This window comes from Narcine bancroftii, chromosome 2 (genome assembly GCF_036971445.1).
Source record: "Narcine bancroftii isolate sNarBan1 chromosome 2, sNarBan1.hap1, whole genome shotgun sequence".
Taxonomy (NCBI): domain Eukaryota; kingdom Metazoa; phylum Chordata; class Chondrichthyes; order Torpediniformes; family Narcinidae; genus Narcine; species Narcine bancroftii.
This window is the reverse complement of record NC_091470.1, coordinates 34,772,315-34,793,291: the sequence shown is the minus strand read 5'-3', so window position 1 is coordinate 34,793,291 and position 20,977 is coordinate 34,772,315. Positions and strand designations below refer to the sequence as shown.

The window sequence follows — 20,977 nt, the reverse complement described above, 5'->3', positions numbered from 1 at the left end:
CTTCTACGCTCCAAAGAATAAAGACCCAATCTGTCCAATCTCTCCCCATACTTCAGATGCTTAAACCCAGGCAACATTCTGGTAAACCTTCTCTGCACTCTCTCCACTCTGTTTATATCCTTCCTATAATTAGGCGACCATAATCACAGCCAGACCTACCTGATAAACTGCTAACCCGGCAATTTAATGACGTGGTGAGTGATGCGTCGTGCAGTCAGTTCCCTTTCTGTTTTAAAGTTCTCCTAAATGCACCCCCCCCCCCCCCCCACAGCTGTCAGTCTTCGCTGCCCTCACCCTTCTCTGGCTGTCAGTCGTTTTTTTTCACCTCCCCCGACCATCAATCGATTAAAAAAAAATATTTTTTTTTCTTCTTTCCCCCTCGCCCCCCCCAACCCAAGTGACGTGCCACTGCAGCAAACTGGGGGGGGGGGGGGTGGAGGGGTTGAGTGGTTGCTGTCGCAATGTGCCGCTCAGGTTTGCAGCGGTGGCTCAATGTGGGAACAATGGCTATCTTCCTTACCCATAATCCCCCATGCTTCTGGAAACACTCTGCCAGTGGGTCAGCCATTTCCTCTTTCAATACACCAGAGCAGGACACCCGGGTAAGTTTAAATGGGTCCCCGACCACTATCTCTGAGGTAGGTCTGGGACGCAGTTGAACTCTTTCAAATGGCCATGTACATGGGTAATTAACTGAGCAAATTGCCTGGTTAACACCATTTTACATGGCCATTTGAAAGGGCCTATTGTGGTCCATGATGAAACTCCACTTAGACTGTTGTGTACAGCTTTGCTCTTATTCTCTAAGGATCTGTATTCAAAGCAATAGTAGCAAACATGCTTCCACTATTTAAGAGACAGAGAAGATTCTTTAGATCAGAACGAGGGATAGTGGGATTGCTTTATGAGATGAGATTGAACACAGTGGAACTGTATTCTCTGAGGTTTAGAAGAATTAAGGAGATCTCATTAAAATATACTAAATTCTTAAAAGTCTTGACAGGATAGCTGGAGGGGGGATATTTCTGCTGGCTGAGAAGTCATGGATTATGGAGCACTGATTCAAACTAAGCCATGTCATTTAGAACTGAGAGGAGCAGAAATTTCCTTGAAGTAAACAGGAAAATTTGCAGGTGGTGGGGTCTAGAGCAATTCACAAAAGTGCTGGGAAAACTCCGCAGGTCACGCGACATCCAAAGGAAGTAAAGGACAGTTGGCGTTTTGGGACTAAGCCCTACTTTAGGAGTGCCAAAAATCAGACAGACAATTGAACAAAAAGGAGGCTGACAAGGTGAAAGGCAAGAGGAGAAACACAAGCTAACAGCGAAGAGGTGGATACAGGTGGGAGGGTAGAAGCTGAAAAGAGCTCAAGAAGAGGGCAGAGGGCTAAAAAAGAGGATAACTATCTGACAGGAGAAGACCATAAGACCATAGGAGCAGAAATTGGCTATTCGGCCCATCAAGTCTGCCCCGCTATTTTATCATGAGCTGATCCATTTTCCCCACTCAGCTTGATTGCCTGACCATCTCCCAATAACCTTCAGCCCATTGACTAATCAAGAACCTATCAATCTCTCCCTTAAATACAGCTTACAGAATGGCCTTCACAAATGCCCGAGCAACAAATTCTACAGATTCATCACCCTCTGGCTAAAGAAATTCCTCTGCATCCCTGTTCTGTGTGGATGCTCTTCAATCCTAAAGTTGCTACCTCTTGTCCTAGCCTCTCCCATCATGGGGAAACAACCTTTTTATATCTACTAATAATCCTTCCATTCACGGAATCATCCTTGTGAATCTTCTCTGAATAATCTCTAAAATCAGCACATCCTTTCTTAAATGAGGAGCCCAAAACTAGAAGGGAAGGGGGTGGGATGAGCAAAAAGGGGGATACCAGGAGAGGGCATTAATACAAGTTGGAGAAATCGATGTTAACATCGTCTGGTTTGAGCTTGCTGAGATGGAAGAAAGGTGTTCCTCCAATTTGTGCATGGCCTCATTTTGCCAGTACACGATGCCACTGATAGACATGTTAGTGGGGTGTGGAATTGAAGTAGATTGCAATTGGGAAGTCCTTGCTGTTGCCACAGATAGAGTGAAGATGCTCAAAAAAACAATCTCCCAGTCTGCATCCAGTCTTTTCACTCAGAAGGTGATAAACCTTTGAATTTCTCAACCCAGAGGGCCGTGGAAGCTTGGATATTATTCTCATTCAAAACACAGATCAATAGATTTTTAGAAAATAAGTGAAACAAAGGTTGTGGGAGTTGCACTGGAAAATGATGTAGAAATTAGTCATGATTTTAATGAGTGGTAGAACAGTTGCCAAAGGCCAGATAGCTCTTTGCTCCATACAGTGTACTCCATAGTGATTGGGACAAAGAGACTTTTTTCATTTATTTACACCCTGTACTCTACATTTTTACATTTGTAATCAAACAATTCACATTTAATTAAAGTGCACATTCCAAATTTTATTCAAGGTTATTTGTATACATTTTGGTTTGACCATGTAGGAATTACTTTTTATATACTGTATATTCCCCTCATTTCAGGGCACCATAATGCTTGGGACTTTTGGCTTTGCAGGTGTTTGTAATTACTCAAGTATGTTTAATTGCTTCATTAGTGCAAGAATAAGAGACCTTAGGATTAACAAAATCAACTGTTTGGAGCATCATTAAGTAAGAGCGTACTGGTGAGCTCAGTAATTGCAAAGGGACTGGTATTCCAAGGAAGAACTCCACTGCTGTTGACAGAAGAATTCTCATCAAAATGAAGAAAAATCCCCAAACATATGTTCGACAGATCAGCAACATTCTTCAGGAGGCAGGTGTGGATATGTTGATAATTACTGTCTGCAGAAGACTTCATGAAAAGAAATACAGAGGCTACACTGCAGGATTCAAACCATTAGTTGGCCACAGAAAGGACTGCCAGATTACAGTTTGCCAAGAAGTATTTAAAAGAGCCTGCAGGATTCTGGGAAAAGATCTTGTGGACAGGTGAGACCAAGATTAACCTGTATCAGAGCAAAGTGTGGAGGAACTGCCCAAGCTCGAAAGCAGACCAGGTTGGTCATGGTTTGCATCTTGCAGTGTCACCTCGGTATTTCTGTTCATGAAGTCTTCTGCAGAGAGTAGTCATTCAGATATCCACACTTGCCTCCTGAAGAGTGTTTTTGATCTGTCTGACAAGCTCTATGTTTGGGTAATTTTCTTCATTATGATGGGAATTCTTTTGTCATCAGAAGTGTGATGGCTAGTATTGTTTTATTCTTTTTAGCCTAATAATGGCAACAGACTTCAGAGGTGATCAAAAGCTTAGAAGCATGACTAGGTCTCTTATACCTGTACCAATGAAGCCATTAAAAATAGCTGAGTAATCACAAACACCTGAGAAGCCAAATGTTCCAAACATTACGGTGCCCTGAAATGAGGGGACTATGTATAAAAAGTTCTGTAATTTCTATATGGTCAATCCAGAATGTAGACAAAACCTTGAATAAAATCTTCAATGTGCACTTTAATTATATGTGGATTGTTCGATTACAAATGTAAAACTGGAGCACGGGGCAAATCAAGGGAAAACGTGTCTTTGTCCCAAACATTATGGAGAGCTGTGTATTCTTATAAGCTTATAAATTGAAATCCCACCATGATGTATTGAAACTTAATGCTCAGAAATAAAATAAATCTGGAATAAAAGTCTACCATTGAATCATCAACTATGGGCTTGTGAAACCAATCTGATTCATCAACATCTTTGGAAATTTGCTGAGATAACCTCGCCTGAATACGATGATTCTAAACCAGTTCTATTTTTAAAAAATAATGTAGAAGTTTATTCAGTTCAGGGGCCATCAGGATATAAAATAAATATTGTCCTTGGCATTTTTCTGCATATTGTAAGAAAAAATTTGGTAATTGTGACCAGATTATCTTATGCTTCTATATAATTTATTGCATTCTTAAAGGCAACAAGCGAGGTTTTTTTTTTAAAATTTAGAAACGCAGCATTGTAACAGGTCCTTCCAGCTCATGAGTCTGGGCCACATAAATACACCGATTAATCCACAAACTCCGTACCACTTTTTCTGGAGGGTGGGAGGAAACCGGAGTACCTGGAGTACACAGGGAGCATTCATGAAAATTGCTGCACCTTTTTAATGAACATGGTATCAGTTCACATTGTCCAGTAAATGCAGTATATATTTTTTAAAAATTTAGACATGCTAACAGGCTAATTCGGCCCTACGAGTCCATGCCACCCAATTTACACCCCATTCACCTACATCCCAGAATGCTTTTGAATGGTGGGAGGAAACTGGAGCCCCTGGAGAAAACCTACGCAGACATGGGTAGAATGTACAAACTCCTTACAGACAGCACAGGATTTGAAGCCAGGTCCTGTCCCGATCACTGGTGCTGCAAAAACATGCGCTAACCGTGTCCCCCCAATTTTGTGAATCGTGTATGGGCAGCATTGCTCCTGGGTCAGCTATAAAATTGCATAATCAAACAAAGGAGATAAATTCTTCTCTCCAAGATCTTCAGATAAGCCTCAGTGCCTATAAATTTAGGCTCAAAGCTGTGATCTGCCATTTAAGAGGAGATTCATGAAATCCTTGTATTTCTACAGAGCTCCATTATTTGCACCTGTGAATTGCTCTCTATTCTGAGTTTGAGCAGTATTTGTGTACTTTCCCCTGGCTTCGTGAATTCGAAATGCTGATTTTATCAGTGTGGAGGTCTGGCTGTTTGAGCTCAAGACCATATAGCGTGTAGGAGCAGAATTAGGCCAATCAGCCAATCGATGCTGCTCTGCCATTTGAATCATGGCTGAGGGATTTTACCCCTCAAACCGATTGTTCTGCCTTCTTTTGATACCCTTAGTAATCAAGAACCTATCAACCTTCACTTTAAAACTATCCAATGATTTGGCTTCCACAGCCATCTGTGGCAATGAATTCTATATCAGTGGCTCTCAACCTTTTGTTTTCCCTTAAATCGCTCACTAACCACAGTTAGTGAGCTTACAAACAGTAAGCTCTCTCTGGTAATTGTGACCAGATTATTTTATGCTTCTATATAATTTATTGCATTCTTCAAGGCAACAAGTGAGATTTTTTTAAAATTTAGAAACACAGCATTGTAACAGGTCCTTCCAGCTCATGAATCTGGGCCACCTAAATACACTGATTAATCCACAAACTCCATACCATTTTTTTTCTGGAGGGTGGGAGGAAACCGGAGTACCTGGAGGAAACCCACAGACACAAGAAGCATGTACATACTCCTTACAGAAAGCACCGGATTTGAACCCAGATCGCTGGCACTGTCATGTTTCAAATGCAAAATTAGTTCACTCATTGAGAGATTGGAGGGATAGAATGTTGAGTTTCCCAGTCAAAATTCAGACAGGCATTCATCCATGAGATTTGCAGTAGAGATTAATATTGATAGTATCAACAAGTCTATTCACTTGAAGCTTAACTGGATCAATCACTTGAACATAGTAACCACAGCAGAATGCCAGAGTGAGTCTACTCTGCATTTGATGGTTCACCTCTCACCAATCCATAATCCTCAATTCATCAGGTTGAGAAAGAGATTAAGAACATGTTGTGCACTCCACCTGTTCTCCTGCATATTGTTCCAGCGAGATTGACAAGGGTGGCAATTTCATGAGAAATTTCATACTTCTAATTTGTATTTTATTCTGATATGTTATGGTTTCTATGCATCACAGAAAACTTATATAATATGAAATGCCATTGTATCTGCACTGGTTGAGAAAAGGCTACATGAGAGTGCTAATACATGAATCACAAAAGGTTAGATTGTAGGTAATCAGGAAAGCAAATAGAATGTTGGCTTTCACTACTGGAAGGATTGAATTTAAGAGCAAGGAGGTTCTGCTCTAACTTGATATAAGACAGTGATGAAGAGGAACTGCTTCTCCCGGAGAGCAGTAAATCTGTGGAATTCTCTGTCTTATGAAGCAGTAGAGGCAGCCCCATTAAATTATTTAAGACACAGATAGATAGATTTTTGAATGGTAAAGGAATTAAAGATTATGGGGAACAGATGTGTAGGTGGACCTGAGTCCATCCATAATATTATTAAACAAGGGAACTTCTTCATGCAAAGAATGGTGAGATTGTGGGATGAACTGCAAACGCAGGCTCGATTTGAGCATTTCAGAAAAATTCAGATGGGTACATGATTGAGAGGGGTATGGACAGCTCTAGTCCAAGTCCAGGTCAATGGGACTAGTCACAGTAATAGTTCAACAAGGACTAGATGAGCTAATGTTTCTGTGCTGTCATGTTCTATGGCAGAGCAGGCCTGTCGGCCACATGGTCTACTCCTACCTCAATTTCTTGCATTCTGGTCTTCCCCTACGTCCAGCACTAAATCACCAGCATTACAGAAAGTCACAGCTCTTCAAGGGGCACTTTGCAAAAGTCCCACTTGTTTTTCTATCTATCATCATTTCGAGCAGTGAATTCCAAATCCTCACCACTCTCTGGGTAAAATTTATTTCCTTATTATCTTTGCAGTCCTCTGGCTTGTTTCGGACACTTTCATTCTCAATATCCTAGACTTCTCAATCTAACATGTTCTTTTCTTTTTAAATTTTTTTTTAATTGATATGGTAGAGAGAAATATGTTATACTTTGTCTACATATTAGTTACATAACCTTTATGTAATCCAATACAAAATATGAATCAAAAGTGATTTATACACGGTCTTGTACACAATGCTCGAATGAAATGGAAATTCCCTTATGAAGGCTTCACCTCATATTGTAATATTACAACATATTAATTGTTGGTTATCTAATTGGACTAATCTCTTCTTTTTTTTTAGTTTTTTTTTCTTTGTTCATTCTATCTATTTATTTATTTATTTATTAGTCACCATCTTCCCCAGTCCCACCGTCTACACCTTCCCCAGTCCCACCGGACTAATCTCTTCTATTTATAAAGGAAAATAGAAAAAAAAAGAAAAAGAAGAAAAACACCCCTGTTCTAATCCTACCCCTCCCACTAAACATGGTCACCAATGAATAATATGTTAAGAATCGAGTCTTGGCTCCCAGACATCGGACAGGAAACCCCCAGAGCATCCCTGCCTATTTATTCAAATTATGATAGTAGTCCATAAATGAGCCCTATCTCTTGTCAAATTCAATCTTGATCTGTTTAATGTTATATCGAATATTTTCCAAATGCAAGCAAGACTTAATATTCTGTACCCATTGCATATAAGCTCTCTTTCCATTTCATCAAAATTGTTTGCCGAGCAATCAATGAAGTAAAAGCTACGATTCTTTTTTTAAATTAAGTTCAAGGAAATATTCTCCTCTTGAGAATAACCTAAGAAAACAATAAAAGGGCTTTCAATGTAATCCTAAAAATCTTTAATAAAGTTGGAAGAATTGTTATATCTATCTAATATTTTAAGACTACTATCAAAACAAGGCTTACGATCACGACGCCTTATTGCATGCAGTGAGCTGCCAATAATGCCAACATATCCATAATAAATAAACATGCATCCTTGGATTTTCATCCAACTGCATTTTATGGCAATTTGTTTGAAACCTCAGTGCCATTTACTGATTTAAAATTTATATTGTACGCAATTCAACTCACAATACCATTCAAAATATACTCTCAATCAAATGTTATAACATTAGAGCAGATGATACCTTGATGAAGGGCTTAAGCCCGAAACGTTGGTTATGTATCTTTAGTTTGACCTGCTGAGTTTCTCCAGCATTGTGTTTTTACTTCAGTCATGGTGTCTTGCAGATGTTTGTGTTTTACTTCCATGTGCTACCCTCAGGGATCACTGTATGTCAACCATGGCTTTTTTTTCCCAGAGTTTTTATCGACTTTCAACTGAAGATGAGGGACAGTTACTGCCAGCTGTAACAACTGATTAAATATGGGGTGAAATGCAAAACTCTTCATTTATTTATTGTTTGATGTGCCACCTGGTACATTACAGTCACATTGAAAATGAAGGTTGGGATTATTGATGTGCAATTTCCACTTTTGTGAAATTAGTTTGAATCATTCTGACTTCCTCTATGGTTCTTTCTTTGTATTCCTCTCTTTAAATCTGGCTTCACCTCCCTTTTCCAATTCTGCACCTGACTTAATATTGTACGTATGCTGAAGGCCTCTCTCTTTTCTTTTACCTTCTTGCCTGATGTCTAACCCAATCTCAGTTCTGTATCTCTCTAGATGATCACTATTGCTTATAACCATATAACCATATAACCGTTTACAGCACGGAAACAGGCCATGTCGGCCCTTCATGTCCGGACCGGTTCACTTGAACAACTCCACTAGCTCCTCTGCAAACTCCTGAGGAAGTAGAGGCTTTCTTCATGATATGATACGTATCTGCTTTTCATTGAAATTGCTATTCATACCAAAGGTATACTGATGTCTGCCTGTACTTCCATTTGCTTTACAATTCATGCATATCCCTTGAGTTTCGGAATGTTTAATTGCATTGTCAGCACCAGGGCCACTCCTCTTCTGATGTGCATCCTTTGGGAACAGACAATTTAAGTAAATATATGGACAGGAAAAGTTTAGAAGGAAATGGACCAAATGCAGGCAAGTGGGACCATCCCAGAATGCCATCTAGAGTCGTCACTGGTGAGTTGGGTTGAATGGCCTGTTCTGTGCAGTCATACTCTATGTCTCTGATACGTGATGAATCATTGCTTGAATTTTTCTGTGGAATATTGCATGGATAATAGTGTTCTCCGGGTTTGAAAATAATGATAGCCAAATGATAATGATTTACTTTTCCCTTTGTTTCACTCAAATCTAAATTTGCAGATAAAGACTGTCTCTTTATGCGACTACATTACTTGATGTCTTTCCCACTTGGAGGTAACCTCCTATAGGGATTAATGATCTTATTTATGAATGCTGAGATTCCACCCTTACAAAGTGTGGATCCATGGAAGGAAATGCATCTGGGTCACTGCAAATCTGGCCTACTGACCAACATTCCCATACAATGGAATTTTAGCAAATCTCACAAGAGCAAGAGTAAAACTATCCATTACTCAATCTCACGAGCAATTTGTATGATAAAGGAACAGAAACCATAGGAATTAAAACAGAAACAATTAAAATCAGGCTATTTGTAAAATCAAACCATTCCAACTTTGATGCACTGCATAAGCCTCTCTCTATACTTTTTTAAAATTCACTTTCAAGTTATTAACATTGGCGGGGAGGGCAGTATTTGTTGCCAAGCCCTAATTGCCTTGAAAAGCTGTAATCCTGAACCACTGTCGGTGAAGGCTTGCAGACAGTACTCTTGGGTGAGTTCCTGCATTTAGTCCCAGTGATGATGGTGAAAGAACAGCAATTTATTTCTGTGACAAGGGTGACTATAATTCAGAGAGGACTCTGCAAGCCATTGCTACATTTTTAGCCCATTCTTCTTTTAGTGTTTTTCATCTTTTCTCCTTATTTTATGTTAAATGGACTGGATTGACTAATTAGCTATGCAGGAACAAAACCGAAGAAATGCTAGGCAAGGCAAAAGAATTTTATTTTCTGCTGAATCTTCTCTTTTCCCTTCCTTCATTAAAGGCACATTTACATTAAATTATGTCACAGCTTCATATGTGATTCTTTAAATTTTGCTCTGTTTTCAAAGATGAAAATCACAACCAATGTGTTTTCACATTGCAAATTAAAAAAAAAAATTAAAGTGCAAGGGATAAATGGTTATTTGTGACCAAACTTAACAGAATTTTATTTGCAAACTATGCAATTTTTGTTGCTTTATTGACATTATGAATTAACAATTTTTCTCATCAAAATTATGTCAACAGTTATATTAATAACCTCTCAGGAGATTCTATGGGCCAATACTTTACATTTCAATTATACTCTCATTTCCTGTGTGAACATTTTTCAACATTAGAATTAAAAAACAATAATTAATAGCCTTTTATTGTAAATGAGAACAGCAAAAAACCTTGTGAAATTCAGATCTGTTTTCAGGTTTTGGTTGTTAAAGTCAGGAAAGAAATTTCAACTTCCAGACTTTTTTATTTTGTAAAAATTTATAATCCCCATAACACTCACAAAGTAATTGATTCTGAAAAGTACAATAAACTCTTTGAATTCATCTGTCCGTCAGTTTATGCTCCCATGTGATATGAATGCAGTATTATGCGGATCGTAATTCAGTCTGACAGCGATATATTAACATTCAAAAAGTCTAAAGTGCACTGCAATGAGAAGAATGCATATCAAAGGGTAATTAAAATTAGACTACACTGGTAGGAATCATTGGAAATCTCATTAATGATAGACAATGGGAGAGTACAAACAGAATTAACCTCATAAATAGAATCTTTGTAAATTAATACTAGGAAGTTGGATGCTGTGATTCTGTTTGCAATGTAATGATCACATACATTTATCTTTTGACTTAAGGCAGTGACCTGACCTGCAAAAAGTTTGGTATTGGCAGTTGGGATTCTCTTAAGTATTGTGGTGGCTCACCCACACGGCAAGTGAACTGGCTTGAGCAGCGGTGAGCGGGTCCACAGCCAGCGACATCCACAGGGATAGCAAAGCCTCAGCCCAGAAGCTTACATCATTTCCGCCCCGCAGGGCGCGAGGGTTGCTGGGAAGTGTGGGCCTCTTAGGTGCGAGATTTTGAATGAGTAAATCAATTGTACTGAAACTCTGCTCGACTCAGTGTGTTTCTTTCATTCATGGTGGCATAACAGCCACAAAATGTTTTATAGAAATTTCAAATAATTTTCAATCTAGCAATGAATATCACAATTTAATCATTCATTCCATTCCGATTTTTTTAAAGTTCCTCTGAGGTTACCTTTTGAACAACAACCAATTATATTGCATCAAAAAAACCATTGATAAGTATAAGAAGAAGAGGAATGTAGTGGGGCTCACGCTGTAGGCCGACACAGGAAATGGCCGTTGAATGCAGTTACTGGCAAAGCATCGAGCAGGCTGAAACGCCTATTTCCATAGGCTGCTGGCAGAGCAGTGAAACTGGCCAATCACAGCCGGTAGATCACAGAGGGCCCAATCGGGGCCTGGGCATCCAAGGTAACCAATTGGCTGCTGGCCCACTCAAGCCACGGTCCAGTGGTGACGTGGCCGAGCTAACTATAAAAGGCAGAGCTCTCACTGAATAAACTTAGTGTTGAATACACTCTAGTGGTGTGTGTGTCTCTGCTCCTCCAGATTCGAGCTACAGCCTTAGGGTTATAACCAAGACCTATAACCTCGCTGTAGCCAGAATGACCTCGCTACAGGTGTATACTTAAAAGGGAAATCAGAAGGGCAGAGAGGGGGCATGAGATGGAGTTGGTAGGCAAGAAAAGGAATGCCTGAGAAACTCTACAGATATATTAAGGGTAAGAGGGAGGATAGGGAGAAAATTGGTCCCATCAAAAATCAACAGGACACACTGTACGGAGCCACATGAGATATTGAAAAAATATTTCTCATCAGTTGTTCAAGTTTATTATAATCTTACTGTACATATATAACCCAATGAAAAAGTGTGTCTCCAGACCACAGTGTGCACACATAATACGCAGTGGGTAAGTTGAAGTTTATTTATCATCCACTTGTATGTGCAATCCGACAAAACAGCGTCCTCTGGTCCTTGATGTAAAACCCTACAAACACACATATGAAATGTGGTGAATCTATGTCGAGCTGTCAGTCTACCATGCTGCCTAGCCCTGCCTTGCTGACATTGGGCATGTATTATCTCTACCACTTAAGACACTCCCCTTGGGTATAACTGTCTTTCATTATTGTACCATTAGTTTCTACTAATAAAAGCCATGATTATGAACTGACTACGCCACCTTTGTCTAATTCATTAACTGGCACTTCATGGACATTCTACACATACAGACAAATTATATATAAATGCACAGTATGTACATACAAATATTAAAATAAATAAATATTATTGTTAAATAAATAGTAATGAAGGGTTTGTATGAGCAGTTCATCAGTTATTCAGCGTTCTCACTGCCAGTGGGAAGAAGCTGTTTCTCACCCGGGAGGTTCTGGCTCTGATACACCTGTATCTCTTTCCTAACTAGAGTAGCTTGAAGACATAGAAACATAGAAACATAGAAGATAGGAGCAGGAGTAAGTCATTCGACCCTTCGAGCCTGCTCCGCCATTCAACGAGATCATGGCTGATCTTAAAGTTCAGTACCCCGTCCCCGCCTTCTCTCCGTAACCTTTAATACCCTTATTCTGAAGAAATAGATTTATTCCCTCTTAAATAGATTTAATGAACCTGCCTCTACTGCCCTCTGTGGCAATGAATTCCACAGATTCACCACCCTCTGGGTCAAGAAATTCCTCCTCATCTCGGTCCTAAATGGTTTGCCTATTATCCTCAAACCATGGCCCCGGGTTCTGGATTTTCCCATCCTTGGAAACATCCCATCTGCATCCATTCTGTCCAGTCCTGCCAGAATTTTATATGTCTCTATGAGATCCCCTCTCAATCTTCTAAACTCCAGCGAGTACAATCCCAATTTGCGTAATCTTTCCTCAAGACGCTGCATGCAGGGTGAGGGGGGTAAGGGAATAGGGGCCCTCACTTATTTTGCAACCCCTCTTTAGACAACAATCCAAACTACACTGTGATGCAGCCGGCCAGGATTCTCTCAATAGAAAGTTAACACCTTGCCCACCTCAGTCTTCTCAGCAAGTGCAGTCTCTGTTGTGCCTTCCTGACAAGTGAGCAGACGTAGTGTGTCCAGGATATGTATCAATATAATTTTAAATAAATATGTATAAATGTTTTCAGATGATTTATTAGTTACATGATGCTGTTCATTAATCTCACAGCCAGTGGGAAGAAGCTATTTTTCCAGCCTGGCAGTCCACCAATTTTGATGCTCCTATACCTCCTTCTTGACGATAGTGGGTCAAAGATACCGTGTGCTGCATAGAAAGGGTCTTCTATAATTTTTTTCAGCCTATTAAAGCTATGCTGCTGGTAAATGTTACCAATAGAGAAAAGGATGATCTTTCCAGCCATTTTGATGATCATTTGCATTGACTTCCGGTCTGATGTTTTGCAGCTACCGTGCGGTTTAATGATGCAGTCAGACAGGCCGGTTTCAATTGTGTTCAGCTAAAAAGTTGTCATGATGAGGGCCAGTAGCTGCATCTTCCTGATCAGTGAGAAGGTGATGTGAGTACAGGATAGGTTGTCCTTTATATGCCCACCAAGAAACTTTGTGCTTTACTGCAGAGGTGATAATGGAAGCCAAGGAACTAAATGAGTGGTAATGTCCAGAACAATTTTAAAACTACCAGGGAGGAGGTTTCGGCATCCTTGCAGCATATCAAAGTGGACTTCCCCAGGGCCCAATGAAGTGCACTTTTGAATTTTGTGGGAAGGTAGAGAAGAAAATGTGGAAGCCATTGATAAAGATACTTGATGCACAATCAGTTGCACAAAGACTGAAGTAATTGAAACTGAAGGCTTTTATTTGCAAGAGTTGGACAGCATCCCTGTGTCGGTCGCTCACACTGACTCGGACTTGAACAGGGGGCAGGCTTGTTCATGACAGCCTTTATGGGGGAGAAAGGGGAGGAGTCACGAGCCGGCCAGTGAGAGCACAGTCAAACAGGAAAGGTCATGTCATTTACATATAACGAACATGTACAATAGTGGTTTCACCACAATACTTGCCTCATCTTTGGCCTCGGGTGAAACACTGGAAGACTGGAGCATGAGTAAAGGTGTGCATTAGGGTGGCACAGCAAGCCAGGCAACTACAGGCCAATGAGTTTGATGTCAATGGTTGGAAAATTGCTGGTGGTGAACCTGAAAGATAGGATATACCAGCATGTGGAGAGTCAGGGATTACCTGAGGGTAGGCAATTTGGATTCATGCAGATCTCACAAATCTGATAAAAGATTTTTTGAAGAGGTAACGTAGAGGATTGATGAGGATCAGGCAGTAGATGTTGTATATTTAAAATTTAGCAAGGGCTTTGACAAGGTCCCACATTGCAGGTTAGCCTGGAGGTTATATTACCTAGGATCCAAGGTGAGCTGGCCTGATGAATTCAAAACTGGCCTTGGAGAGGGTAGTAGTGAAAGGATGTTATTTCTGATGGGAGACTGTTCCCAGTAATGTGATGCAAGGGTTTGTGTCATCTCTATTAACAATTTTGATGGAAACCCAGTTAACTTGATTTGCAAATGTTCACTGTGCTGGGAGTAGGCCAAACCTACCAGAGGGATAACATAGTGGTATACCGGCAAGAGAGAGAGAAGTCCTTAACATTAACTCCTGACAGTCTGAGGAAACTACTTCTTCCCCTCCTTCAGCTGATGGATCAGTGTTCCTCCATGTTGAGCAACATTGAAAGTAACAAGGACCCAGAATGTACTCTGGACAAGCTCTTCACCAACAGTAACTTGGCAGCTCTATCATGGACTGAGCTGTCCTAGTCCCAAAGGTGGTAACTACCAGATAAGGTCTGTGGCAGATAGCAAGTGATCCAACAAGAGGGATAACCCTACAAGGGCTCATCCTCACCAGTTTCCATGTGGCCATTACATCTGTCTGCAACAGCACTGGTTAAGAGTGGCTAGCAGGAAGTGTGGAGACAAAATCTTGCCTTCACATATCAAATTCTCTCCAGGGTGGTTGAATGGGATGGACTCAGAGCAGATGTAGCAACTCTTCTTTGAAGGGAGATCAGTGGAAAGTGACCGTCAATTACAAGAAACTGAATGCAAATGTTTGTTGACCCTCATATCCTGACATTCCTGGTTTTGTTAAGTAATTATTAATGGCTGATGTTGTAATATATCATTACTATTTTGGGCTGAGTAGGTTAAAGAAGAAGCTGAAATAATGGAAGTCATGTTTCATCCCAGGGACTCTGTATTTGTCTCGTAGAATCTTTTGATCAGCTTTTCATCACTACCATTAATTAAAGAAAAATTTGGTGGGGCACACTTCTTCTTTGGCTTGGCTTCACGGACGAAGATTTATGGAGGGGTAATGGCCACGTCAGCTGCAGGCTCGTTTGTGGCTGACAAGTCCGATGCGGGACAGGCAGACACGGTTGCAAGGGAAAATTGGTTGGTTGGGGTTGGGTGTTGGGTTTTTCCTCCTTTGTCTTTTGTCAATCCACATCGAAAACAAGTAGTTACTCAATGCTTTGCTAATTAGCCAGATGCAGCTGTCTAAATATCAGAAAGCTATAATATTAAAATGATTCTAAAAATCAGGGAAGAATGAATATGTTAAATTGAAGAAGACAAGGCAGCTCCACTACTTGCTGGTTCCCCTTCAAGCACAATGCATCACACTAGCAGGGTGACTAGCCCACAATTCCCATGACCTAGGTTTATCTAGTGATGTGCGTGTAGTGTCTGTGTGTTCTCCCTGGGACCACGCTTTACTTTTCTCCCACATCTAAAAGCATGGCCTCCGCAAATTGCCCGTAGTTTGTGGATGAGCTGAAGAATAAAATGGTATTAGTGATGGTTGGCATTGTCTCACTGGGCTGAAGGGGCTGATTTTGAGCTTTAAAGCTCACACTTCATCTGGATTTACATTGGCGCTCTTTCTATATCTGGCACTAAATAAGGAAATTTCTACCCCAACATCCCTGTGGGAATTCCTTCACTGGAGCAACTGCAGCACTTCGAGTATCTCATCACTACATCCCTCATTCAGGGATGGGAAATAAATGCTAGCTTTTCCAGAAAATCTCAGCTAATGATAGAAATGTGAATAAAAGATTCTGAGGGTTCATGGCTGCAAGAATTATTTTAATTCTTAGCTTTAAAAAGCACCAATGTACTGGACCAAAAGTCCAGTAGAGGCGAACCGCTCCAAGATATTCGTGTTTGACCTTGCATGTGCAGAAAGCTTGTACTTCCTGCCATTGCAACGGGTGACATGGAACTGCCAGTATTATGATAGCTTTTGATCCCTAAGTTCAGAAAAGTGTAGAAAGGATTGAGTCATGTATAGTTGTTAACACGTGTAACAAATTCATTGTGAAGGATAATAGTCTGCATTTTTTGATAGAAGATGGCAGTTCATTTGCCACTTACTTCAATGGCAGCAAGTACAAGTTTGAGCATAAGGCTAGACAAGTGCGAAGGACCCGGACTTGCTCAGGTTTAGATTGGCCTTGTTCTCTTCCATTGGCTCCCTACATAGTCCAGAAGATCAGTTGGAATTTACTGTGATTTCTCAGCACATTAGATAGAGCACAAGTTCCACTAACCCTTCGTTTCAATGGGAATTGCAATATTTGAGCGACAGCTTGCAAGTTCAAGGTAAGTTCTTCTTTATGGAAATGAAAATTATGCAGTTGTGGGAAATCTGAAATAAAAACATGAAATGAACTTCTCTGTAGGTGACACATTCACACTATTTCTCTTTCCACAGATTACATATGTTTGTGACTATATGACTATTAGTTTTAAATATACAATGTTTATTTGTTTTCTCCTCTTGATATCACTACAATGTTTTTAAAATGTCTCAAGGTCAGCTGTCAACATGGTCAGAGATTTGGACTTCTCTGCATCATTCCTGCAGATAGATATGCTCTGGGCCAGTTACACAAGCCTCTGCTTACAGACCAAGAACATTTAGGCATGGGGCAACTATGAGCAGTATTCATGTCAACTAAATCAGGCCAAACTCTCAGTTATATTTACTGGGTCACTTCACTGGCTAGTTTTTTTTTGTTTTGAGAAAAAATAGGTTTGCTGTACGATTTCAATAAAAGGTAACATGCAGAAATCAAAAGGCCAAATTTGAAAACATATTAACACTAAAGGACTTAAATTACATTTCTAGAATGTTTTAGATTTTTGCATTATTATTAGACTGAAAAAAGAAAGGCTAAAATATAAATGTGATATATCAAAATGGTGGCACTCAGGTAAGTTTAAAATAACGGACAATTTTAAGGCAAAGTAAAACACAAGAAACAGAAGAGGGTTGGGGATGAGATAACTGTCTGACAAATTACCAAATTACAGCTTTGTTTAGGTAAGGAACATTAATAGTTGTATTGGGAAGGGTTGTGGCTTTCACGTGACATCACTGCCCCCTACCTAGTCAGAGGACACACTAGCTGGCAATCAATTGCTTTTTTCCTCCCCACCCATTAGTGCACACCTTGCTGTTGGTTCCATGTAAATTACCTGAACTTGACTTTCCAGCCTGCCTTGTAATTGGATTAACCTTCCTGACAGTGAGCCATTGGCTCTCTGTAAATTATCTGGGATGGACCCTCCAGCACTATAAAGATGCCATGTGGTGTTTGTTCTCTCTCTTTGCCAGCTTGGGAGCACCCTGCTTCACTCCAGGCCTAGAAATGTAGAAGGGTGCTGGAGAAACTGTTGGTAAGATGTCAGTGTTTAATTAGTGTCCCTTGTAGCATAGAGCTGTGCCTGCACTGAGTCAAGGGGTGGTGGGGCGTCGTAGTGATTTTCCTTGATCCTTGTATGTACCAGTTCATTGTCTGTGTAAAGTCTTTTCCTAGGCTATTTTCCTCATGTTCATTATTAATTGTCTGCTATTACTTTCCCTTGTGCCTCAAGGATCTGTATTGGGCCCATTGTTGTTCGTTATTTACATTAATGATCTAGATGATGGGGTGGTGAATTGGATTAGTAAATATGCAGACGATACTAAGATAGGTGGAATTGTGGATAATGAAGAAGGTTTTCAAGGATTGCAGAGGGATTTGGGCTGCTTAGAAAAGTGGGCTGAAAAATGGCAGATGGAATTTAATGCTGATAAGTGTGAGGTGCTTCATTTTGGTAAGAAGAATCAGAATAGGACATATGTGGTAAATGGGAGAGCATTGATGAATACAGAAGAGCAGAAAGATTTAGGAGTAATGGTACATCGTTCCCTGAAGGTAGAAACTCACGTGAATAGGGTGGTGAAGAAGGCTTTTAGTATGCTGGCCTTTATCAATCATTGCATGGAATATAGGAGTTGGGAGGTGATGTTGAGATTGTATAAGACGTTGGTGCGGCCTAATTTGGAGTTCTGTGTGCAGTTCTGGTCGCCTAATTATAGGAAGAATATAAACAGAGTGGAGAGAGTGCAGAGAAGGTTTACCAGAATGTTACCTGGGTTTAAGCATCTAGAGTATAGGGAGAGATTGGACAGATTAGGTCTTTATTCATTGGAGCGTAGAAGCTTGAGAGGGGATTTGATAGAAGTATTTAAGATTATGAAAGGGATAGACAGAGTGGATGTGGATAGACTATTTCTGTTAAGAGGAGGAAAGATTAAAACAAGAGGACATGAGTTAAGAATTAAGGGGCAGAGGTTTAGAGGTAACATGAGGGGGAACTTCTTGACTCAGAGAGTGGTAGCCGTGTGGAATGAGCTTCCGGGAGAAATAGTGGCGGCGGAGTCAATTGTATTATTTAAGAAAAGGTTGGACAGGTATATGGATGAGAAGAAGATGGAGGGTTATGGGCATTGTGCAGGGAGGTGGGACTAGAAAGGGGTGTTTGGTTCGGTGCGGACTAGAAGGGCCTAATGGCCTGTTTCCATGCTGTAATTGTTATGTTATGTTATTACTGTTGTAATCTATGTACTTGTGCGCATGACTGTGCATGTGTATGCGCTGCATCTGTTACCATTTCACAGACACCTTCTGTAAATAAAATCCTTCCCTACCAAAATTGTGTCCAGAGTCCTTGCCTTTGAAACCTACCAAACCTGTTTCCTCACTCACAACAGCTTTTCTTGCACTATGGTAAATTAATATTTATTGTCTATCTATCTTTTGTATTTATTGTCTATTTTTAATTTAATTTAATATGTTTTTTTTTCCTGAACAAACTGTTCAGCTGCAGAAAATAAGAATATATTTAATTTAATTTTTAATTTTTAAATTTAGACATACAGCATGGTAACAGGCCATTTTGGCCCAAGAGTCTGTGCCCTCCAATTTACACCCAATTAACCTTCACCTCTGGAATGCTTTGAATAGAGGAAACCGGAGTCCCCAGGGAAAACCCATGCAGAGACGGGGAGAACCTACAAACTCCTGACAGACAGTGTGGGATTCAAACCCCAGTCCCAATTGCTGGTGCTGGAAAGGCGTTGTGCTAAACATTACACACACTGTGACATTATATAGGGGTGAGGATATATTTCACAAAGCATAATGATAATAAAATTATTATTATTATTATTTGAAAAAAGAGGGAGACCTACAATAAATATAAGAAACAAGGAAAAAAAGATGTTCGGAGAATACATTGAATGTAAAAAGAATCTTAGAAATGAGAAAAGCTTAAGGAAGGTATGTGGTGGCTATAGCAAACCGGGTGAAAATAAATCCAAAAGTTTACTGCAAATATGTCAATAGCAAAAGGAGAGTGAGAGATAACATTGCTCCCTTAGCAAATCAGAGTGGATAACTGTGTGTGGAGCCAGAAGGATGTGGGAGATCTTGAACAATTTATTTTCTTCAGTATTCACTAAGGAAAAATATGTTGAATGTTGTGGGGTAAAGGAAGCAAAGAGGGTAATTATGGAAAATGTAGTGATTAAGAAAGAGGAAGTACTGGAACTTTTGAAGCATATTACGGTGAATAAGTCTCCAGGTCACGATGGGATTTTCTCCAGGACCTTGATAGAAGTTGGTGATGAAATAGCAGAGGCTCTGACAGTGATTTTTCAAATGTCTTTAGAGATGGGTATAGTGCCGGAGGACTGGCGTGTTGCACTTGTGGTTCCCTTGTTTAAAAAGGGTTCGAGGAGCAAGCCGAGCAATTATCGGCCTGTAAGTTTGATGTCTGTGGTAGGTAAATTAATGGAAAAGTATATATAAGTATCTGGAGAGACAGGGTCTGATCAGGAACACTGAACATGGATTTGTGCATGGAAGGTCACGTTTGACCAATCTTGTTAAATTTTTTTGAAAAGGTGACTGAGAATGTTGATGAGGGGAGATTAGTGGATGTTGTCTATATGGACTTCAGTAAGGCCTTTGATAAGGTTTTGCATGGAAGGTTCAGTTATTGGGTATTAATTTTGAGATAGCAAAATGGATTCAACAGTAGCTGGAAGGGAGATGCCAGAGAGTCATAGTGGTATGTCAGGCTGGAGGCCAGTAATAAGTGGTGTGCCTCAGGGTTCTGTATTGAGTCCCTTGCTGTTTGTCATGTATATTAATGATCTAGATGATGAGGTGGTAAATTGGATTAGTAAATATGCAGATGATACTAAAATAGGTGGAATTGTGGATAATGAATAAGGTTTTCAAAGATTGCAGAGGGATTTGGACTTAGAAGAGTGGGCTGAAAGATGGCAGATGCAGTATAATGCTGAAGTAGTGGAGGGAGGGCCAATTTTGTCATTTAAGGGAAAATTAGATAGTTACATGAATGGGTAGGGTGCAGTTAAGTGGGACTAGAGGAGAGTACTTAGTTTGGCCAAAATGGCCTGTTTCCATGCTGTAATGGTTATTTATCCACAGTATTCCAACCTGATTGCAGACGTAATTAAAAAGAAACATGTTAAGCGTGCGCCTTCATTCAGCAAGATCATTGCTGATTTGTTCTTAGCCATATATGTGCCATATATGTGCCATATATGTGAAAAGACATGATGGCATTGAAGTTCAGAGATGATTTGCTAGAATGATACCAGGAATGTAAGAGTTAGTATATGAAGAATGATTGTTGACCCTTGAACTACTTTTTGAAGTACAGAAGGATGGGGGGGGGGGGGGGGGGGGCTCCTCATAAAGGGATTTCAAATGCTGAAAGCTCTGGAAAGAGTAGATGTGGCAAGGATGTTTCCCATGGTAGGGGATTCTAGGATAAGAGGGCATAATTTGAGGATAACAGGATGTCAACTTAACACAGAGATGTGGAT

General features: G+C 40.1%; 1 protein-coding gene and 1 long non-coding RNA gene across 3 annotated transcripts in view; one reads left to right on the top strand and one right to left on the bottom strand.

Annotated features, from left to right (window-relative positions):
* Nucleotides 1–20,977, bottom strand: part of kcnh5b (potassium voltage-gated channel, subfamily H (eag-related), member 5b) — a 329,625-nt gene that overhangs the window by 44,198 nt on the left and 264,450 nt on the right. The gene's annotated exons all lie outside the window — the stretch shown is intronic.
* Nucleotides 562–10,746, top strand: LOC138752295 (uncharacterized). The gene is made up of 3 exons (XR_011350494.1): nt 562–602; nt 8,308–8,684; nt 10,494–10,746. It is a non-coding gene; the product is annotated as an uncharacterized lncRNA (long non-coding RNA).